The following is a 21,037-nucleotide window of genomic DNA, read 5'->3' on the forward strand; positions in this document are numbered from 1 at the left end:
TATGGGAGAATATTTTAAATAAATTTTGAAATTGGTGACCTGGCTGGAGAGAAGGCATTTTTTGAGCTTAGGTTGAGATAATATATTCGAACATATATGCTCCTCTCTATTTTTCAAGCATTTGTATCAAAGATTTTACCATGATTTAAATCTGATTCAGGTGGCGAAACATCTGGAAATCATGATGGCATTTACTGAACATCATAAAATGTTGACATATAAAGCTAAAATTGTGTAATGTACCATTTTGTGCTAAATCACATACCATCTTATGCTAGCTTCTCCTATAGATGAAGAGTGACAGGTGCCAAATATATGAGAAAAACTATGAGAGAAATAATTTAAGAAATTTGATTTTTCAAATTAACGAATTGGAGAAAGTCTGCATTGTTCATTTTAGGTTATGAAACCTCCAAATACAGCTACCAGAACCATTGTTTAAATAGCCTAAATGTGTACCCAACAGAAATGTGACTTTTTAGTTAAGAGCAACTCTACAATATTATATTACATAGACTGAAGGATGGGAGTACTAGTCAGGATAAAATTATTCCTCATGTTTAAACCAAAAAAAGAAAAAAGAAAAATTGGTTACAGCCCTGTTTCTGCAGTTAGAGAATTAGAAGAATTTGGGTTAGTTTAACTCTTTCGTTTTGCACATTTCTAATCCATCTTGGTATTTTGAAGAAGAAAAAAAACGTTATAAGGAGAACATCTGTTGCTATTCATGTCAGTTTTCATCTGTATCAGGTTCCACAGTAGTTTAAGAGAGCCTCTCTCCCTCTCTCTTTAGTCCTTAACACCTCTCTGGATCCTATCCTTCATGCATGCTAAGTCGCTTCAGTTGTGTCTGACTATTTGCTATCCCATGGACTGTAGCCTGCCAGGCTTCTCTGTTCAGGGAATTCTCCAGGCAAGAATACTGTAGTGGGTTGCCATTCCCTTCTCCAGGGAATCTTCCTGACCCATGTATTGAACCCTTATCTCTTTGTTTCCTGCATTGGCAGGCAGATTCTTTACCACTAGCGCCACCTGGGAAGCATACCCTCCATGCTCCAACCCAATTTTAAATTTCCTACTTTTTTGTTCCTCTGCTTTCAAACTTGGTAACTTTGGAATTAAATAAATAGTAAATAGCCGTTCCCTCTTTTATTCACAAGCATCTACTGAGCACCTATAAATGCAAGTTGATATTCTACATATTGAGGATAGAGTGGGGAAATAAGACTGATGAGGTTTCTTATTGAATGGAGCATATGTCCTAGCATAGGGCATAGGGGAGGAAAGACAATTTGAAAAATCAGGTAAATTTCAGTGTTATATAGGGTTGTCAGATTTAACAAATAAAAATAACAGCTGTTGAGATAAATTTGAATATCAGACAAAATAACAATTTTTAACATAAGTATGTCTTATAGAATATTGAGATAAAATTAAAATGTAATAGAGACTGACTGAGACAATTCCAGGCAATTTTGCACCTGTCCTTTTCCCAGTGACATACATGTACAATTTTTACCTACGTGCCCATATTCATATCATTCTCTTGTGTACAATGTCTTACTCCTGCACTCCAAATTCAGCTGATCTAGATTTTGCTCATTCTCAGGTTCTACCTTATTTAAACATTTTCTTGCAATGATGCCAACTCTCATCACTCTCTTCTTTTATAAATCACTTTTACAGTTACTATCCTTATTATATTATTAACATGGAAATAGATGGTTCTAGTCAAACGTTTGTATCTTAGACTCCATCTGCACTGCTCTGCTACCATAATCATGAATGCTCCTATATGTGTATTTCTTGTATCTTCAAGTTGTAAAGGTAAGAATCGAGAGCAAAGATTCTGGAGTCGAATAGCTCAGGGTTCAAATCCTGGTTCTGCTACTTACCAGAACCTCACACAGGTTATTGGCTGTGCCTCAGTTTCTTCATCTGTGAAAAGGGGAAAATAATAGTCTCTCTCACATAGAGTTCTTATAAAAATTAAATATAGCATGTATGTTGCCACTGTTGCTGCCAACCTGTCCATCCCAAAGGAAATCAGTCCTGAATATTGATTGGAAGGAATGATGCTGAAGCTGAAACTCCAATACTTTGGCCACCTGATATGAAGAACTGACTCATTTGAAAAGACCCTGATGCTGGGAAAGATTGAAGGTGGGAGATAGGGATGACAGAGGATGAGATGGTTGGATGGCATTATCGACTCAGTGGACTTGAGTTTGAGTAAGCTCCGAGAGCTGGTGATGGACAAGGAAGCCTGGAGTGCTGCAGTCCATGGGATCACAAAGAGTTGGACACGACTGAGTGATTGAACTGACTGATGTATGTTGAATACCTGTCCTGTATATATTAGATTTTCTCCTCCTTCTCTTCCTCATCCTCATTGTTATGATTATTACCATATACATACTATTTCTAGCATAGTGCAGATTTGGGTAAGATTGTTAACCAATACAGAGCTTCAATATTAAGTGATCATTGAAATTAACAATGGCTCTATAGTTTTGCTAGTTTGTTATATGTACTTGGCCCTCTTTTCTGGTCACAATGCAAGTCAGAAATAATCTGCTCTATATTGTTTTAGCAGAAAAATAATTTATAGAGTGCTTTAACTGGGGGATGAAAAAAAGGGAACATATTTAAAAGCACTACCATGCAAAAAAAACCCTGAAACTGTAATATGTGAATTAAATGCTATCCATGCCTATTGTCTCTCATCTCCTTTGAAAAGTAAATTTCCAGAGTGCAGAATCAATTTCTTTTGCAAGAAGCCATTCTCATAAATGCAGAAGCCTTGGGTCACTGCTAAAAGTATTTAGTGACAATTGTGGTGACGGCCCCCTGATGATCTGTCCAAAAAAATTGGCTTCTACAGCAAATTTCTATATTTGCCATTCAGCAGGAAATTACTCATTTTATATTATGCTTTTGTAACTGATGTTTTTGGAATTATTTATTGTAGTTATGACTGTAGCCAAGTTTATAAATTGAATTCTATAACATACCTTCTAATGTTATGAGAAATAAAATCTTTTGGGTTGAAATAGTGTATATTTGGTCTAGCCAAAGAAGTATTCTAGAAGCCTAGAATAAAATAATATGTCCCATCTGCATGAGAGATTAGTGGGGCTGAAAATATCGTTATTACTATAAGTCCATAGTTTACTTACACTATTAAAAGTCTATAATACACTTTTAAAATATGAGAATTATAAAAGAAATACCTCCAAAATAGACCCCTAAACTGCAGTGGTAGCTGAAGACGAAAACTCCATTAGAATGAATGGAGGAATCATCATAAAAGTATGATTTTTAAACACCAAAAATAGAATAAAATTTGAATTACCATTATCCCCATAATCACTTTAGAGATTTAATTTCTACATGTGATTGAAGCTAAATTTTGATTTTTATAAACTGAAGTGTATTTTCCTATTGCCTTTCATATTCAAGATGTCTTATTACTAATTTTAAACCCAAATCATAATGAGATTTAGGGACACGGTAATTTTGTCAGCAGTGTTTTATACAATGTGATATTTGAGCCTATTCCATTTTTAGATAATTTCTCCAATTCTATTTTTGAGTGATAAGGATGAATGTTGAATGATACGAAGAGAGGGGAAATGCCTAACCTTCTCCAGATAGTTCTCATTTAGGATGTGGCATCCTTTGCACTTCCTTTCCTAGGTGAAATTCGACATTCGAATAATTGGAGGGATAAACAAAGTCTTCAGGTCCAATTCCATTCCCTCCGGAAAGCTGATATGCGTGACATTCGGGCAGAGTGTGTGTGTGGTGGGGGTGGGGGTGGGGGCGGGAGGGGGCACGGTGGGGTGGGGGCGGGAGGGGGCACGGTTGACCAGCTACTTTTCTTTGGACCAACTAATAGTTGACCAGTAAAGCAAATCTGATCTATCGGATCTAGGACTTAGGAAACTATAAAATGAGGGGAGCACAGAATAAGTAGCAGTACACCGGATAAGAAAAATAGAGCAAGTGCAAATGATGAAGGAGGCAAAGGACAAGCTCTAGTCTCATGCTTCCAGTGTGTGAAAAGGAGGAAACGGGCTCAGGGAAGCTAAATAATTTGGCAAAGGTGCTGCAAGCTGGGCAGACTGATCATTTGAACCTGGGTTAAGCGACACCAGGATAGCATTTAATAATAATATTCCTAGCCAGACCAAAAATAATCTCCATAATATCTGCTACTAGAAAAAGTGTACACTTAGGAGTTAATTTTCGATTGATTTTAGATTCCTCATCTCCAGCTGCCTCGGGACAGAAAGCTTCATTTTTTTTGCCCCAGAGCCCCCTCAGCGAGTGCTAGCTAGTCTTTTCCCTAAGTCTTGAGCATCCTGCAGTGACCTGCCCTTGAAGTGCGGGTTTAACAACCTTTGCCCAAGCACTCTCTGGCTCTTTGTACATCTTTAATAGTTTCCTTGACGGACTATGAAGAACTGCCAGATGACAGTTCTATTTCATTTTTGTCACTGCCTGGTGCTCCTTTTTTCTCTGGCTTTTTCTCAAGGGCATGATTCTATAAGTCAATGTGGCAATGTTCACGATGGGTATTGCTCTTTCAACCACTGTATATTGATGCAGTGCGAGCAAGTCACGGACATGTCAAGATTTCAGGCCTTCAAAAAAGTAATCAAGGAGTATTTTATAAACTCTAATGTCCTTTCCATTGAAAGCAAATTGAAACTGGGGATTGGGATCTGATATTAAGGGTTTACTTTAAAACACTGCCGCCAGAGGCATAAAAAAGCCCCTTTGATTAATATACCATAGGATTGTGTTCACTTGGAAAAAGCACAAGTGATGTGCTTCTATTCACCAAGTTGTAAATAAGACATTTGTCATTCTTGCACCCTGTTTATTACTAATTGCATAATTATTTTATTATATGGCTCCAGGAAAATACGACTGAAGCTCTCTCTATATTTTCTATTTTTTAACTAAATAATCACTTTAGTGAAAATTATTTATTAAGTTACATGATATTTTCTAAACACAATGGAGATGTCAAGACTTTTTTTTATTAGTGTGGCATAATGAAATAACTGAGAAATTAGTAATAAATTTTTCCTCTTGTAACTTAGAATAAAGAAAAAACAATAACTAAGGCTTTCTTTAAGAATATGAGATTCTTAAAATTATCTCACATAAAATTATGCTGATGAATATCATGTTTCTTTAGCAAAAACAAAATGAAAACAAAAGCAAAATGGCTTCTTGTCATTTCTTCTGGATCAGTATAACTGTCATACACTTCATGGATGTGCAGATTTCTTTATATATATTATTTCTTTTGATTATCTCAGTATGAAGAGGGCAGATTAGCTTCAAATATTAGTACCTTGATATTTTCAAAAACACTTTTATAATGATCATATGTTAGCTTTCTTATATTACCAAATTTCAAGTTTTATGCAAAGAGTAGGAAATATCTTTAAAAGTTAAGTGATACCTTTTTATGACATTACCATCAATGCATGCTTTACTGTAACACCAACTGTAAGGTGTCCTCTCAGACACAGTGAGGGACGTGAAGGCAAGACAGATAAGGACATGCTTTCAAGGAACTCACCATCTAGCTAGGGGACTAATGAAAGTATGTTAGAACGCCAACGAAAAGTAGACATTGGCAGAGTGATATGGCTTTGGGGGAGACGGAAAGAATCCTTATGGCCTGGGAGAAAAAGAGATGCAGGGCATAAAAGGAAAACTATCAAGAGATTGATATTTGAGCTTAAAGGGTGGGTATTAATAGAAACAGCTAACATTTACTGAATTCTTATGTTACCAGATACCCTTTGACTTTAAAGTCCTTTCCCTTAACCATTAAATCATAGGATATGAGTATGGAGAGACACATATTCATAACAAAGGAAGCAGTATGAGCAAAGGCATGAAGGGGGCAGAGTTCTCTCTTTGGAATCATTTGTAGCTAGTAACCTAGGTCCTGGTGTATATAGAAGATGGAGCCACAGTTTTTGGTTCCCTCCAGTAAACACCAATTAGTGCACTTTCAACCTGTAACGAATGTCAGCAGCACTATGAGCCCCCAAAATAATTAGACACAGCTAATTATATAATGTTTTGACCATGCAGTGGTATATTTATTAACCAAATGTCCTCTACTCTTCCAACTGTGAAATTCTAGAATTAAGCACCGAATATACAATAGAATTAGAATCATAAGGAGGACATTCAGGGCCCTTCTGAGCCTGAATTTAATTTGCTTCTCCGATCTTATTTTCCTCTTCACACACCTTATGCTCTAGTCTGTTAAGTTACTATTTCCCACATGTGCCTAGTCCTATCACACAACTCACTGCTTTTGTGTGTCCTTAGGCATCTAGGACTAGCTCGACCCAGAAAGGCTTCTCTGTAGCAACTAGAGCTCTTGGAACCACATTAGATTCAGAGAGTGTTGAATGCTATGCATCCTGATCTGGAGGATAAATGCTCAGGTCTTTTGTGGGTGCTTACATTTCTGCTATATTTATGAGATTGCTTATTGTCCCTTATTTGGAAAGATTGTGGACCTGCAAGTTATCTAAGTCAGCTCTTCCTCCCAGTCCCTTTCAAGTGTCATAACCCTGTAGTATGAGAGAATAGAACCTTTTATTTTACCTACTTCCAGAGTTGTTCCCTTTCTATGTGCTGTGCTTAGTCGCTCAGTTGTGTCTGACTCTTTGTGACCCCGTGGACTGTTGCCCACCAGGCTCCTCTGTCCATGGGGATTCTCCAGGCAAGAATACTGGAGTTGGTAGCCTATCCCTTCTCCAGGGAATTTTCCCAACCCAGGAATTGAACTGGGGTCTCCTGCATTGCAGAGGGTTCTTTACCAGCTGAGCTGCCAGGGAACTGGAGTGTTCCCTTACTAGCATTCCTCATCAATTCTTTGACCATTCCTATTGTTGACGGTAACACCATTCACTTTCCTGCTTCCATTGTTTAGCTCTCCTCTTTTCTATCACTCGAAAATTCTGGGGAAGTATCCTTCTTCTTAGCACTACCATGTAGTTCATTGCTGCTGCAATTTAGTTCCTAACTCGAGTCTGATTCTTTGTGATCCTGTAGACTGTAGCCTGCCAGGCTCCTCTATCCATGGGATTTCCCAGGCAAGATTACTGGAGTGAGTTGCCATTTCCTTCTGTAGGGAGGGGTCTTCCCTACCCAGAGTTTGAACCTGCATCTCCTGTTTGGCTGGTGGATTCTTTACCACCGAGTCACCTGGAAAGCCTGATGTAGTTCATTATCCACTACTTAGAAAGTCCTCTGGGTTTCCCTGGTGGCTCAGTGGTAAATAATCCTCCTGCCAATGCAGGAAACAAGAGTTTAGTCCCTAGTCTGGGAAGATCCCATATGCCGCAGAGCAACTAAGCCCCTGTGCCAGAACTGTTGAGCCTGTGCTCCAGAGTCCAGGAACTGTAACTACTGAGCCCAGAAGTCAGAACTAGAGAGCCTGTGCTTGTTACACTAGGGAAATGCCTCTGCAACAACAAAGGCCTAGGACAGCCAAAATAATGAATAAAAAAATGTATTTATATAATAAATAAAATTAAATAATATATAAATTTTATAAAATAAAATTGTTTATATAATAAATAAATTTAAATAATATATACATGTATATTATTTTTTAAAAAAGAAAGTCCTCTGGATTATTCCATTCCTGTGAATTTACCCAAGATAAATGAAAACATATATCTATACAAATCTTTGTAGCAGATGTTCACGATGATAATAAGAAACTGCTGTTTTCCAAAGTAGTTAATCAGTTTGCATTTCTGCCAGCCACGTATGTGACTTTGTTGCCAAATTTAACAGTGAGTGTTAGTATCTGAAATTTTAGCTTCTCTACTAGTTGTGTATTGGTATCTGATTATGGCTTTAGTTTGCATTTCCCTAATGACTAATGATATTGAATATGTTTCCATGTGCTTATTTGGCATCCATACATATATTTGGGTAAACTTTGTGGGGTTTTTTGACTATTAATATTTTGAAATTGAATTGTTTATTACTGAGTTGGTTACTTTCAGCATTTGGCAATTGTAAGCAAAGCTGCTACACACTTCTGTGAGAATATAATTTTCAATTCGTGTGTAAATACCTAGGAGTGTAATTGCTGGGTCATATAGTAAGTCTACATTTAACTTTATAAGAAATTGCCCAATTGTCTTTCAATGTGGCTGTACTATTTTACATTTCTACTAGTAATTTATGAGAGTTCTTACTGGAATTTGAATTGAACTACACTGAATATATACCTCAGTTTGGGGAGAATTAACATACTAACATGTTGTATATCTGAGTCTTACAATCTGAAGAATGAGTTATCTTCACACTTACTAATTGTTGACTTTTTCAGCAATATTTTGTAGTTTTCACCATACAGTTCTATATATCTTTTATAAAAGGTATCCTTTTATAAATTTTTTATAAAACTTATCCCTAAGTATTTTACATTTTTCTCATATTGTAAATATTTTAAATTGAAATTTCCAATTGTTTTATTTCTAGTATACATAAATACATTTATATTGACTAAAATATTTCATATAGATGGTTATATTTTCTGCAAAGAAAGTTTTATTTCTAAACTACCTTTTCTTTTTTTCTTCTTTTCTTATCAGTAAGGACCTTAGTATATAGTATGAATAGAATCAGTGAGGGGAGAAATCCTTTCCTTGTTCTTGATTTTACAAGATCTTTCACCAACAGGTATGATGCTAGATGTGAGTTTTTTCAAGCCTTTTAACAAACTGAAGAAGTTCTTTTCTATTCTTAATTTGCTGAGCATTTTTTGTTTATCAAGAATGGATATCTGGGACTTCCCTGGTGATCCAGTGACTAAGACTCCCTGCTCCCAATGCAGGAGACCCATGTTCAATCCCTGTTAGGGAACTAGATCCCACATGCTCCAGCTAAGACCTGGTGCAGCCAAAGGAATTTTTTTTTTTTTTTAAAGAGAATGAGTGTGGTTTGACAAAAGGATTCAATACATCAATAAAACATGGCAATCCTAACTGTATTTGCCCCAATTTCTACTCTAAAATCTACTTTTCTGCTATTGATACAGCACTCCAACTTTTAAAAATTGAATTTAGTATGATAAAACTTTTCCACTCTTTTGCTTTTAACCTCTCTGTAGTTTATATTCAAGGTGTGATTCTTATACACAGTTGTGTCTTGGTATTTTATTCATCTGACAATCTGCTCTTTAATTGAAGCATTTAGATTATCTATAATTAATGTAATTATCTTTCCATATTGTTTGAGTTTTTAAAAAATTTTTGCAGTATAGTTGGTTTGCAATGTTGTGTTAGTTTCAGATGTACATCTAAGTGAATCAGCTCTACATATACATGTATCCACTCTGTGGTTGAGTTTAAATGTACTATCTTACTATTGGTTTTCCCTTTGTTCCATCTTTTTTGTTCCATTTTCCTTTTATTTGGCTTTATTTAATATTACTTTTATTTTTTCATTTCCATTCCATTATTCGTTTATTAGATATATTTCTCTTTTGGGTCCGTTGTTCCTCCTTTCACAGATTAAATTGAGCCATATAACGATTAAACACTTGTCCAACATCACATAGTAGTTAAGCCAAAGCCCTTGTGATAACTTACAATGCCTTACATGTTTTCACCTTCAGTATTTCTTGGACATCATCGTTTTGTTCCCTCTCTGTCAGTCACTCTGCTTCAGTCACGCTGGCCTCTCTACTGTTCCTCAGACATGGCCCTGACTAAAGGGTCACTGGCACCAAATGGGGCCATTGGCCCCATCTAAGGATTCCTTGGCACCAACTATTTACTCTGTCTGGAAGTTGCCTTCCCTAAGTATCCACATGTCTAACTCACCTCCTGCAAGTCTTCTCTAACGTCACTTTTAAAGGATGACTCCCTAGATATATTATTTTAAATTTTATCCTCCTCCTCAATTGTCAACAACATTTCCCTCATAGCTGTCGGTAAAGAATCTGCCTGCAGTGCAGGAGACCTGGATTCAATTCCTGGGTCAGGAAGACCCCCTGGAGAAGGAAATGGCAACCCACTCCAGTGCTTGTGCCTGGAAATCCCATGAAGAGAGGAGCCTGGCGGGCTACAGTCCATGGAGTCTCAAGAGTCGGACACGACTTAGCGACTAAACCAACACCATCTCAGCTGTCACTGAAAACCCTTCTTACCAGGCTTTATTCTTTTTTAAAATATGTATATATATATAATTTCTTAGCTTTCAGTTTATTACTTTTATTTTTCTCTCCCCCAATAGAACACAAGCTCCATGCAATTAGGAATTTTGTTTGTTTTATTCAGTGATGTATTCTAATATCTAGAATAATGCGTGACCAACAGTAGACATTCAATAATATTTATTGAATGAGTGAATACAATGGCAAGAGTAAAACACAGAAGTAAATTTACCAATTACCATGTAAAAACACTTTCAAAAACTATGCCTAACGTGGGATTATATATGAACTTTATTCTGAAATTCTCAGTAAATACTGTTAAAACTCTGTAAAATAAATATAGTGTAGATAAAGTCAAGTATTTCATGTTTCATGTAGCAGAAGGACATGTAATGAGAAAAATATCTGGGAGAAGTAGAATAGAAAGATGCCTGTCTGCTGTGATTCAAAGGGTTTTAAACAAAACCCCTTCTAAGTATTTTTCCTTTTCTCAACAGAAAATTGGATTAAACAGATTCACCCATCAGGAAGCTTCCATAAGCCTCTTATCTGTCTCCATCAGAGGGCAGGCAGACTGAAAACCACAATCAGAGGAAACTAAACAATCTGATCACATGGACCACAGCCTTGTCTAACTCACTGAAACTGCGAGCCACGCCGTGTAAGGCCACCCAAGATGGACAGGTCATGCTGGAGAGTTCTGACAAAATGTGGTCCACTGGAGAAGGGAATGGCAAACCACTTCAGTATTCTTGCCTTGAGAACCCTATGAACAGTATGAAAAGGCAAAATGATAGGACACTGAAGATGAACTCTCCAGGTCGGTAGGTGCCCAATGTGCTACTGGAGATCAGTGGAGAAATAACTCCAGAAAGAATGAAGAGATGGAGCCAAAGCAAAAACAACACCCAGTTGTGGATGTGACTGGTGATGAAAGTGAAGTCCAATGCTGTAAAGAGCAATATTGCATAGGAACCAGAATGTTACATCCATGAATCAAGGCAAATTGTAAGCGGTCAAACAGGAGATGGCAAAAGTGAACATCAACATTTTAGGAATCAGTGAACTAAAATGGACTGGAATGGGTGAATTTAACTCAGATGACCATTATATCTACTACTGTGGGCAGGAATCCCTTAGAAGAAACGAACTAGCTATCATAGTCAACAAAAGAGTCCAAAATGTAGTACTTGGATGCCATCTCAAAAACAACAGAATGATCTCTGTTCATTTCCAAGGCAAACCATTCAATATCACAGTAATCCAAGTCTATGCCCCAACCAGTAACGCTGAAGAAGCTGAACAATTCTTCGAAGACCTACAAGACCTTTTAGAACTAACACCCAAAAAAGATGTCCTTTTCATTATAGGGGACAGGAATGCAAAAGTAAGAAGTCAAGAAATACCTGGAGTATTGAGCAAATTTGGCCTTGGAGTACAGAATGAAGCAGGGCAAAGGCTAATAGAGTTTTGCCAAAGAAAATGCACTGGTCATAAAAAAACACCCTCTTCCAACAACACAAGACTCTACACATGGATATCACCAGATGCTCAACACCGAAATCAGAGTGTTTATATTCTTTGCAGCAAAGGATGGAGAAGCTCTATACAGTTAGCAAAAATAAGACCAGGAGCTGACTGTGGCTCAGATCATGAATTCCTTATTGCCAAATTCAGACTTAAATTGAAGAAAGTAGGGAAAACCACTAGTCCATTCAGGTATGACCTAAATCAAATTCCCTACAACTATACAGTGGAAGTGACAAATAGACTCAACAGATTAGTCTGATAGACAGAATGCCTGAAGAACTATGAATGGAGGTTCATGATATTGTACGGGAGGCAGTGATCAAGACCATCCCAAAGAAAAAGAAATGCAAAAAGGCAAAATGGTTGTCTGAGGAGGCCTTACTGCTATGAAACAGCTATGAAAATGCTATGAAAAGAAGAGAAGTGAAAAGCAAAGGAGAAAAGGAAAGATATACCCATTTGAACGCAGAGTTCCAAAGAATACCAAGGAGAGATAAGAAAGCCTTCCTCAGTGATCAGTGCAAAGAAATAGAGGAAAACATTACAATGGGAAAGACTAGAGATCTCTTCAAGAAACTTAGAGATACCGAGGGAACATTTCATGCAAAGATGGGCACAATAAAGGACAGAAATTGTATGGACCTAAGAGAAGTAGAAGATATTAAGAAAAGGTGGCAAGAATACTTGGAAAAGCTATACAAAAAAATATCTTCATGGCCCAGATAGTCATGATGGTGTGATCACTCACCTAAGGTCAGACATCCTGGAATGAGAAGGCAACTGAGCCTTAGGAAGCATCACTACGAACAAAGCTAGTGGAGGTAATGGAATTCCAGTTGAGCTATTTCAAATCCTGAGAGATGAGGCTGTTCAAGTGCTGCGTTCAATATATCAGCAAATTTGGAAAACTCAGCAGTGGCCACAGGACTGGAAGAGGTCAGTTTTCATTCCAATCCCTAAGAAAGGCAATGCCAAAGAATGCTCAAACTACCACACAATTGCACTCATCTCAGTTCAGTTCAGTCACTCAGTCGTGTCTGACTCTTTGCGACCCCATGAATTGCAGCATGCCAGGCCTCCCTGTCCATCACCAACTCCCGGAGTTCACTCAGATTCACGTCCATCGAGTCAGTGATGCCATCCAGCCATCTCATCCTCATTCTCCTCCTGCCTCCAATCCCTCCTAGCATCAGAGTCTTTTCCAATGAGTCAACTCTTCAAGTGAGGTGCCAAAGTACTGGAGTTTCAGCTTTAGCATCATTCCTTCCAAAGAAATCCCAGGGCTAATCTCCTTCAGAATGGACTGGTTGGATCTCCTTGCAGTCCAAGGGACTCTCAAGAGTCGTCTTCAACACCACAGTTCAAAAGCATCAATTCTTCGGCACTCAGCCTTCTTCACAGTCCAACTTTCACATCCGTACATGACTTCTGGAAAAACCATAGCCTTGTCTAGACGGACCTTAGTTGGCAAAGTAATGTCTCTGCTTTTGAATATGCTATCTAGGTTGGTCATAACTTTTCTTCCAAGAAGTAAGTATCTTTTAATTTCATGGCTGCAGTCACCATCTGCAGTGATTTTGGAGCCCCCCCCAAAAAAGTCTGATACTGTTTCCACTGTTTCCCCATCTATTTCCCGTGAAGTGATGGGACCGGATGCCATGATCTTCGTTTTCTGAATGTTGAGCTTTAGGCCAACTTCCCCAGTCTCCTCTTTCACTTTCATCAAGAGGCTTTTTATTTCCTCTTCACTTTCTGCCATAAGGGTGGTGTCATCTGCATATCTGAGGTTATTGATATTTCTCCTGGCAATCTTGATTTCAGCTTGTGTTTCTTCCAGTCCAGCGTGTCTCAGGATGCATTCTGCGTATAAGTTAAATAAGCAGGGTGACAGCATACAGCCTTGACGTACTCCTTTTCCTATCTGGAACCAGTCTGTTGTTCCATGTCCAGTTCTAACTGTTGCTTCCTGACCTGTATACAGATTTCTCAAGAGGCAGGTCAGGTGGTCTGATATTCCCATTTCCTGCAAAATTTTCCACAGTTTATTGTGATCCACATAGTCAAAGGCTTTGGCATAGTCAATAAAGCAGAAGTAGATGTTTTTCTGGAATTGTCTTGCTTTTTCTATGATCCAGCAGATGTTGGCAATTTGATCTCTGGTTCCTCTGCCTTTTCTGAAATCAGCTTGAACATCAGGAAGTTCACGGTTCACATATTGCTGAAGCCTGGCTTGGAGAATTTTGAGCATTACTTTACTAGTATGTGAGATGAGTGCAATTGTGCGGTAGTTTGAGCATTCTTTGGCATTGCCTTTCTTTGGGATTGGAATGAAAACTGACCTTTTCCAGTCCTGTGGCCACTGCTGAATTTTCCACATTTGCTGGCATGTTGAGTGCAGCACTTTGAAAGCATCATCTTTCAGGATTTGAAATAGCTCAACTGGAATGCCATCACCTCCACTAGCTTTGTTCATAGTGATGCTTTCTAGGGCCCACTTGACTTCACATTCCAGGATATCTGGCTCTAGATAAGTGATCACACCATTGTTATTATCCGGGTCATGAAGATCTTTTTTGTACAGTTCTTCTGTGTATTCTTGCCACCTCTTCTTAATATCTTCTGCTTCTGTTAGGTCCATACCATTTCTGTCCTTTATTGAGCCCATCTTTGCATGAAATGTTCCCTTGGTATCTCTAATTTTCTTGAAGAGAACTCTAGTCTTTCCCATTCTGTTCTTTTCCTCTATTTCTTTGCACTGATCACTGAAGAAGGCTTTCTTATCTCTTCTTGCTATTCTTTGAAATTCTGCATTCAGATGCTTATATCTTTCCTTTTCTCCTTGGCTTTTCGCTTCTCTTCTTTTCACAGCTATTTGTAAGGCTTCCCCAGACAGCCATTTTGCTTTTTTGCATTTCTTTTCCATGGGGATGGTCTTGATGCCTGTCTCCTGTACAATGTCACGAACCTCATTCCATAGTTCATCAGGCACTCTATCTATCAGATCTAGGCCCTTAAATCTATTTCTCACTTCCACTGTATAATCTTAAGGGATTTGATTTAGGTCATACCTGAATGGTCTAGTGGTTTTCCCTGTTTTCTTCAATTTCAGTCTGAATTTGGTAATAAGAAGTTCATGATCTGAGCCACAGTCAGCTCCTGGTCTTGTTTTTGTTGACTGTATAGAGCTTCTCCATCTTTGGCTGCAAAGAATATAATCAATCTGATTTTGGTGTTGACCATCTGGTGATGTCCATGTGTAGAGTCTTCTCTTGTGTTGTTGGAAGAGGGTGTTTGCTATGACCAGTGCGTTTTCTTGGCAAAGCTGTTTTAGTCTTTGCCCTGCTTCATTCCGTATTCCAAGGCCAAATTTTCCTGTTACTCCAGGTGTTTCTTGACTTCCTACTTTTGCATTCCAGTCCCCTATAATGAAAAGGACATCTTTTTTGGGTGTTAGTTCTAAAAGGTCTTGTAGGTCTTCATAGAACCATTCAACTTCAGCTTCTTCAGCATTACCAGTTGGGGCATAGACCTGGATTACTGTGATATTGAATGGTTTGCCTTGGAAACAAACAGAGATCATTCTGTCGTTTTTGAGATTGCATCCAAGTACTGCATTTCAGACTCTTCTGTTGACCATGATAGCTACTCCGTTTCTTCTGAGGTGTTCCTGCCCACAGTAGTAGATATAATGGTCATCTGGTTAAATTCACCCATTCCAGTCCATTTTAGTTCAGTGATTCCTAGAATGTCAACATTCACTCTTGCCATCTCCTGTTTGACCACTTCCAATTTGCCTTGATTCATGGACCTGACATTCCAGGTTCCTATGGAATATTGCTTTTTACAGCATCGGACCTTGCTTCTATCACCAGTCACATCCACAGCTGTGTATTGTTTTTGCTTTGGCTCCAACCCTTCATTCTTTCTGGAGTTATTTCTCCACTGACCTCCAGTAGCATATTGGGCCCCTACTGACCTGGGGAGTACCTCTTTCAGTATCCTATCATTTTGCCTTTTCATATGGTTCATGGGGTTCTTAGGTTTACAGAAAGTTTAAGAAGATAGTGCGGAGAGTTCCCATATACCCTGTACCTAATTTCATCTATTAATAATTAATTATGGATACATTGTAATGGTACATTTCATACAAGTACATTAATATGGTACATTTATCACATTTAATGAGCCAATATTGATATATTAGAAACTAAATTTCATTATATATTCAGATTTCCTTATGTTTTATCTAATATCCTTTTTCTATTCCAGAATCCTATCCCAAATAACACATATTTAGTTACCATGTCTCCTTAGGCTCCTCTTGTTCTGATAGTTTCTTAGATTCCTAGCTTTAATAACTGTGACAGTTTTAAGGAGTATGGTCAGGTATAGATTGTGAAATGTACGAGCTCAGTAGCTGTGGCACATGGGCATAGTTGCTCTGTGGCATGTGGGGTTTTCCCAAACCAGGGACTGAATCCATTTCTCCTGCATTGGCAGGTGGATTCTTTACCACTGAGCCACCTGGGAAGCCCTGTTTTTTTTAGTTTTTAAAGCAGAGGTTTATTATAACACTAGATTATTTTCTGCCTTGGATAAAACTCATGTATTTTGAGTTTGGGATATGAATTAAAACTCATTATAGCTTCATTTTCATGCTGTAATTTCTACTCATGCCTCAAGATTGAGTTATTGGAAAGAGTATATTGTGATAAGGTTCTTCTAGTAATTCCAAATAATGAAATACTTTGGAATGGATTCAGCAAGTAGCAAAATAGCAAATTCTGTAGCTTATTGCATTTTAATAAACTTCATAATCTTTCTTAAAGTATGACAATAGCAATTTTTCTATATTTGAATATGTATTTTCACTCTATTAGAGGAAACACAAAAGTACATATATGTAGAATAAAATAAAGAAATTTATATTTCTTCTCATTCTTATCTGTATGTATACAGTGGCTGAAAGATGTATTGAAGAGGTGAAGTGATGTTCTCTGAGATTCACGATGATGTGCAAGATAAAAGAGAACCATTAAATTGTGTATCTTATTTATGGGCAAAAGGAGTGCGCCCTATGGATTGTTAAATATTGTGTGAAATATAACTGAGACCAGTAATGCATTTTTGTTAATCATTCTATTGTTTGTCTGAACCTCAGCAGTAAGATAGTTTGCTCAGTAGTTGTTCAGTGGTTTGTTTTCATGGCATTTGGGGGACTGTTTTCATAATTAATGTTTAAATTATGCTAACGAGTGGTTTGTGCATTCTTTTTAAAGAAGGGCCTTTGGTCACATGAGACCCTGGCAGCAGGCCAAGCCTGGGAAAATTCACATAATGTCAGAAGCAATGAAGAACATGGAAGGCAACAGAAAGATACAGATGTGCTGTTGTGCTCAGGTGATGAAAGTGTTGCTGTTTCATGGACTGTTCTCACAAGTAACTTGTCAGGCAGCAGACAGTTGATCTCTGAATGGGCAGGCATATGGCCTTTGGATTAAAAGAGCCTATTTCCACAGTGACCTTGTACTCATTAAGTAGTTTCTGAGATATGAATTCAGTGAGAACTATACCTTGTGAATATAGATACCAAATGTAGTCACCAGGAAGGGGTCTCTGCTGCTAATATCTGCAAACAGACTGCCTCTAGAAGCATTTTAATCCAAAGAAATAGTAAGTACAATTACAGAAAGGGTATGTAGCTTCTGTATCTTAGAAACAAGTAACACATTCAGAAGTGCAAACAGAGGGACCAGAGCAAATAGTATAGATTACAATCCTAAAGTAAAGAAACACTTAATATGTTTCATTGCAGGGATTCTTAATCTGAGATTCATGTGGTCATAGGCAGGAAAGGGGAAGTTTTCACAAATTTCTTGAAGTTATTGACAAAATTAGCCATGACATCCATTCAATGGGGAGAGAGGCAAGTGTTTTCACCACATTCTCCAAGGTAGGTATTCATTAACCAAAAGTATAAGAAATTTTAATAAGTAGTGAATTAGTTACATCTTTGAGTAGATACTAACAAATGTGTTTATATTGCTTAAACTGAAAGATAGCTGAAATATCACTTTAGGGGTAGGTAGATTTAAGCTAGAGCTCTATCATTTGATTTTGGATAAATTAGAGTTTTTATTTGTAAAATGGGCATACAGTGATACTTACCTTATTGAGATATTATAATTTTCTAGATGAGAAGTATAAATGCAATTTTAAAGCACCTAGCAGACTGCCTGGAATGTAGTGAGTACTCAACAAAAGTTATGTCAAAGACAGGATTCAAGAGTTGCTACAATATCTATAATTTACTATAAAGTGCTTCTAAAAAAAAAAAAAAGACAACAGCAACCTGTGTGATGCATATCAGCACTGTTTAGTTTCAGTCATATGCTATGCACTGTCCTAATCAGAAATTCAGTTTTCAGGGGTGATCAGATGATATCATAAACTCTAGAATGTTTATAAGGTTCTTTGGTTTTATTTATATTTGATTAGCAACAGATGCTAGAATGAAACATAGAGATGACTTTTCATTGGTTAAATTTGTGGTTCATTAATTAGTATAATAGACTGCAGAAGTAGGTTTCATTGGTGAAATTAGTAGCATCTTGGTATGTGGAAAGGGTGGAATATTTTAGAGATACTCCTGATACTTCCATAAGCTAGGAATTAAGAACCTAGCTGGCCTTTTGTATCCTGTATGCTCAAGGATGGTCCTGCAGCTTTATCCTTTATCTAGCTATTGGTACTAATGTAGGTTATTAGGGCCATGAAATCCTGCCCTTAGAATACTGATCCATCTACCTCCAGCAAATCTCTCACACAAGGTGTGGCAAACACACTTAAAACATGGAGAATTAGGGTTTCATTGAATTTATGGAATAGACTATTCAAACTGTTCTGTGCCTGCTTGCTAGTAACTGTTTAACAAATGTCAACACATTTGGGAGACTTGGGTTGGAAACGTGCTATTAATAATGAAGAGGCTATGGCTATAATTAAATATATAATTTAATTATGTTCCAAAAATGTCAAAAGAGATGTGACCAAATTAGCTTAGGCTAGAGTGCAAAAAGAGTTAAAGAGTAAAGCCACCACGCTGAGCAAAGTAGATTCATGCATAAGGAACCCAAGTCACAGCATCAATGAAAAGGGAAGGTAAAGCAGGCCCACTGGGCAGATGACAACCTGGACAGCACAACTAACTAGGATCAAAGGAGGTAAAAGGCCTCGAATGAGGGCAAAAAGGTTAGGAGGACTGAGGAATCTGAAAAGGCAGGAGAAAGGAAGCAGGTAGATAGGCTACAAAACACCTTTCATAACTGAAGGCAGACCTTTATCTCATCCAGGGAGATGGATATAAACAATACCTTTTTCTGAGCATCTGCAGATAGAAGTGACTGAGGTAGACGAGAGAGAGGGAGAGTCACTGGGAGGCATCTTCCAACACAGGGAACTCCTGACAAGGGTTTTATATTGTACTAATATCCTTCTGTTATTCTTTTTATCCTCCTCTAAAAGGCCTTGAGGATGTGGAGCAACTAGAACTCTCATACATGCTGGGAGTAATGTACAAGGGTTAAAAAAAAAAAAAAAACTTGGAAAACAGTTTGGCCATTTCCTATAAGGTTAAAGATGTATTTACCATATGATCCAGCAATCTCCCTTCTGGATACTTATCCAAGAGGAATGAAAGTATACTTTCATAGAAAGACTTGTATATAGGTTGTTCAGAGCAGTTTTATTCATAATAGCCTCAAGTGGAAAAATTCAAATACTCGTCAACTGGTAAAATGAATGAACAAATTGTGGACCATACATACAATGGAATACTACTCAATGACAAAAACAATAAACTATTGATAATCTAACATTATTTGCCCCAGTATAATGTATTTTGTTGTTCAGTATTCAGTCCTGTCTGACTCTTTGCGACCCCATGGAATGCAGCATGCCAGGCTTTCCTGTCCTTCCCCATCTCCTGGAGTTTGCTCAAATTCATGTCCATTGAGTCGTTGATGCCATCCAATCATCCTCTCTCATCCCCTTTTCCTCTTGCTTTCAATCCTTCCCAGCATCAGGGTCTTTTCTAATGAGATGGCTCTTTGCATCACATGGCCAAAGTATTGAAGTATAGCTTCAGCATCAGTCCTTCCAATGAATATTCAGGGTTGATTTCCTTTAGGTTTGACTGGTTTTATCTCCTTGCTGTCCAAGGGACTCTCAAGAGTTTTCTCCAGAGCCGCAATTTGAAGGCATCAATTATTTGGCATTCACTGTATTTTATGGTCCAACTCTCACATCCATACATGACTACTACATTATCAACTTTGTTGCTTTGTAGGCAGTAGGGAGTAGGAGAATTCTTGTAAGGGACAGAGGAAGAAAATAACTGGTAGAGGTTATATGTACAGAGACATCAGTGAAGAAAATAGTTTTAGTTTGTAGGCTACTCTGAAGATTCTCTAAGCAAGTCACAGAGGGTGTTGAATCCACCTATGTGCTTAGTCGCTCAGTCGTGTCCGACTCTTGGGACCCCTAGACTGTAACCTTCCAGGCTCCTGTGTCCATGGGATTTTCCAGGCAAGAATACTGCAGTGGGTTGCCATTTCCTTCTTCAGGGGATCTTCTTGACTCAGGAATCAAACCCAGGTCTCCTGCATTGCAGGCAGATTTTTTACCAGCTGAGCTACAAGGGGTATCAAATTTGGATATTCAAATAACATACAATTGAGGCATTTTGAAAGCCACTGGAAACCATGCCCTCAAGAATTGGAACTAAGCAATATTTATTTTTTCACTGTCTTCTTTCCTTTTAAAAAGTAACACCTAGCTTATTTCTCCTTTGAAAATATCTTATGCTAAGTTGTATGTGCTCAGTTGATAAGTTGTGTCCAACTCTTTGTGACCCCATGGACTGTAGCCCATCAGGCTCCTTTGTCCGTGACTTTCCCAGGCAAGAATACTGGAGTGAGTTGCTATTTCCTTCTCCAGGGGATCTTCTAAACCCAGGGATTGAACCCATGTTTCTTGCATCTCCTGTGTTGGCAGGTGGATTTTTTACCACTGCACCACCTAGAAAGCCCTATGCTAAGTCATTGAGCAATAAAAAAATTAAAATTTTGCCATTTCAAATTTTAGCATGGCAATAGAAATTCCTTTGAGAACTCTAGTTACTGTGTCTGAAGTTAGGACAAAATAGAAGGAAAATAAATCCTCTTTGGGAATCTGTAATGGAATCTTCAAACTTACATGAACACTTTTTGTACATACAAGAGT

General features: G+C 37.8%; 1 long non-coding RNA gene across 1 annotated transcript in view; it reads left to right on the forward strand.

Annotated features, from left to right (window-relative positions):
* The window catches only part of LOC138443485 (uncharacterized), a 443,619-nt gene extending 431,449 nt beyond the window's left edge, over positions 1–12,170 (forward strand). Inside the window, exon 5 of the long non-coding RNA XR_011258170.1 lies at positions 10,723–12,170. This is a non-coding gene — a long non-coding RNA (uncharacterized lncRNA). The remainder of the gene's footprint in view (positions 1–10,722) is intronic.
* The last annotated feature ends 8,867 nt before the right edge of the window (positions 12,171–21,037 follow it).

Source organism: Ovis canadensis, chromosome 7 (genome assembly GCF_042477335.2).
Source record: "Ovis canadensis isolate MfBH-ARS-UI-01 breed Bighorn chromosome 7, ARS-UI_OviCan_v2, whole genome shotgun sequence".
Taxonomy (NCBI): Eukaryota; Metazoa; Chordata; class Mammalia; order Artiodactyla; family Bovidae; genus Ovis; species Ovis canadensis.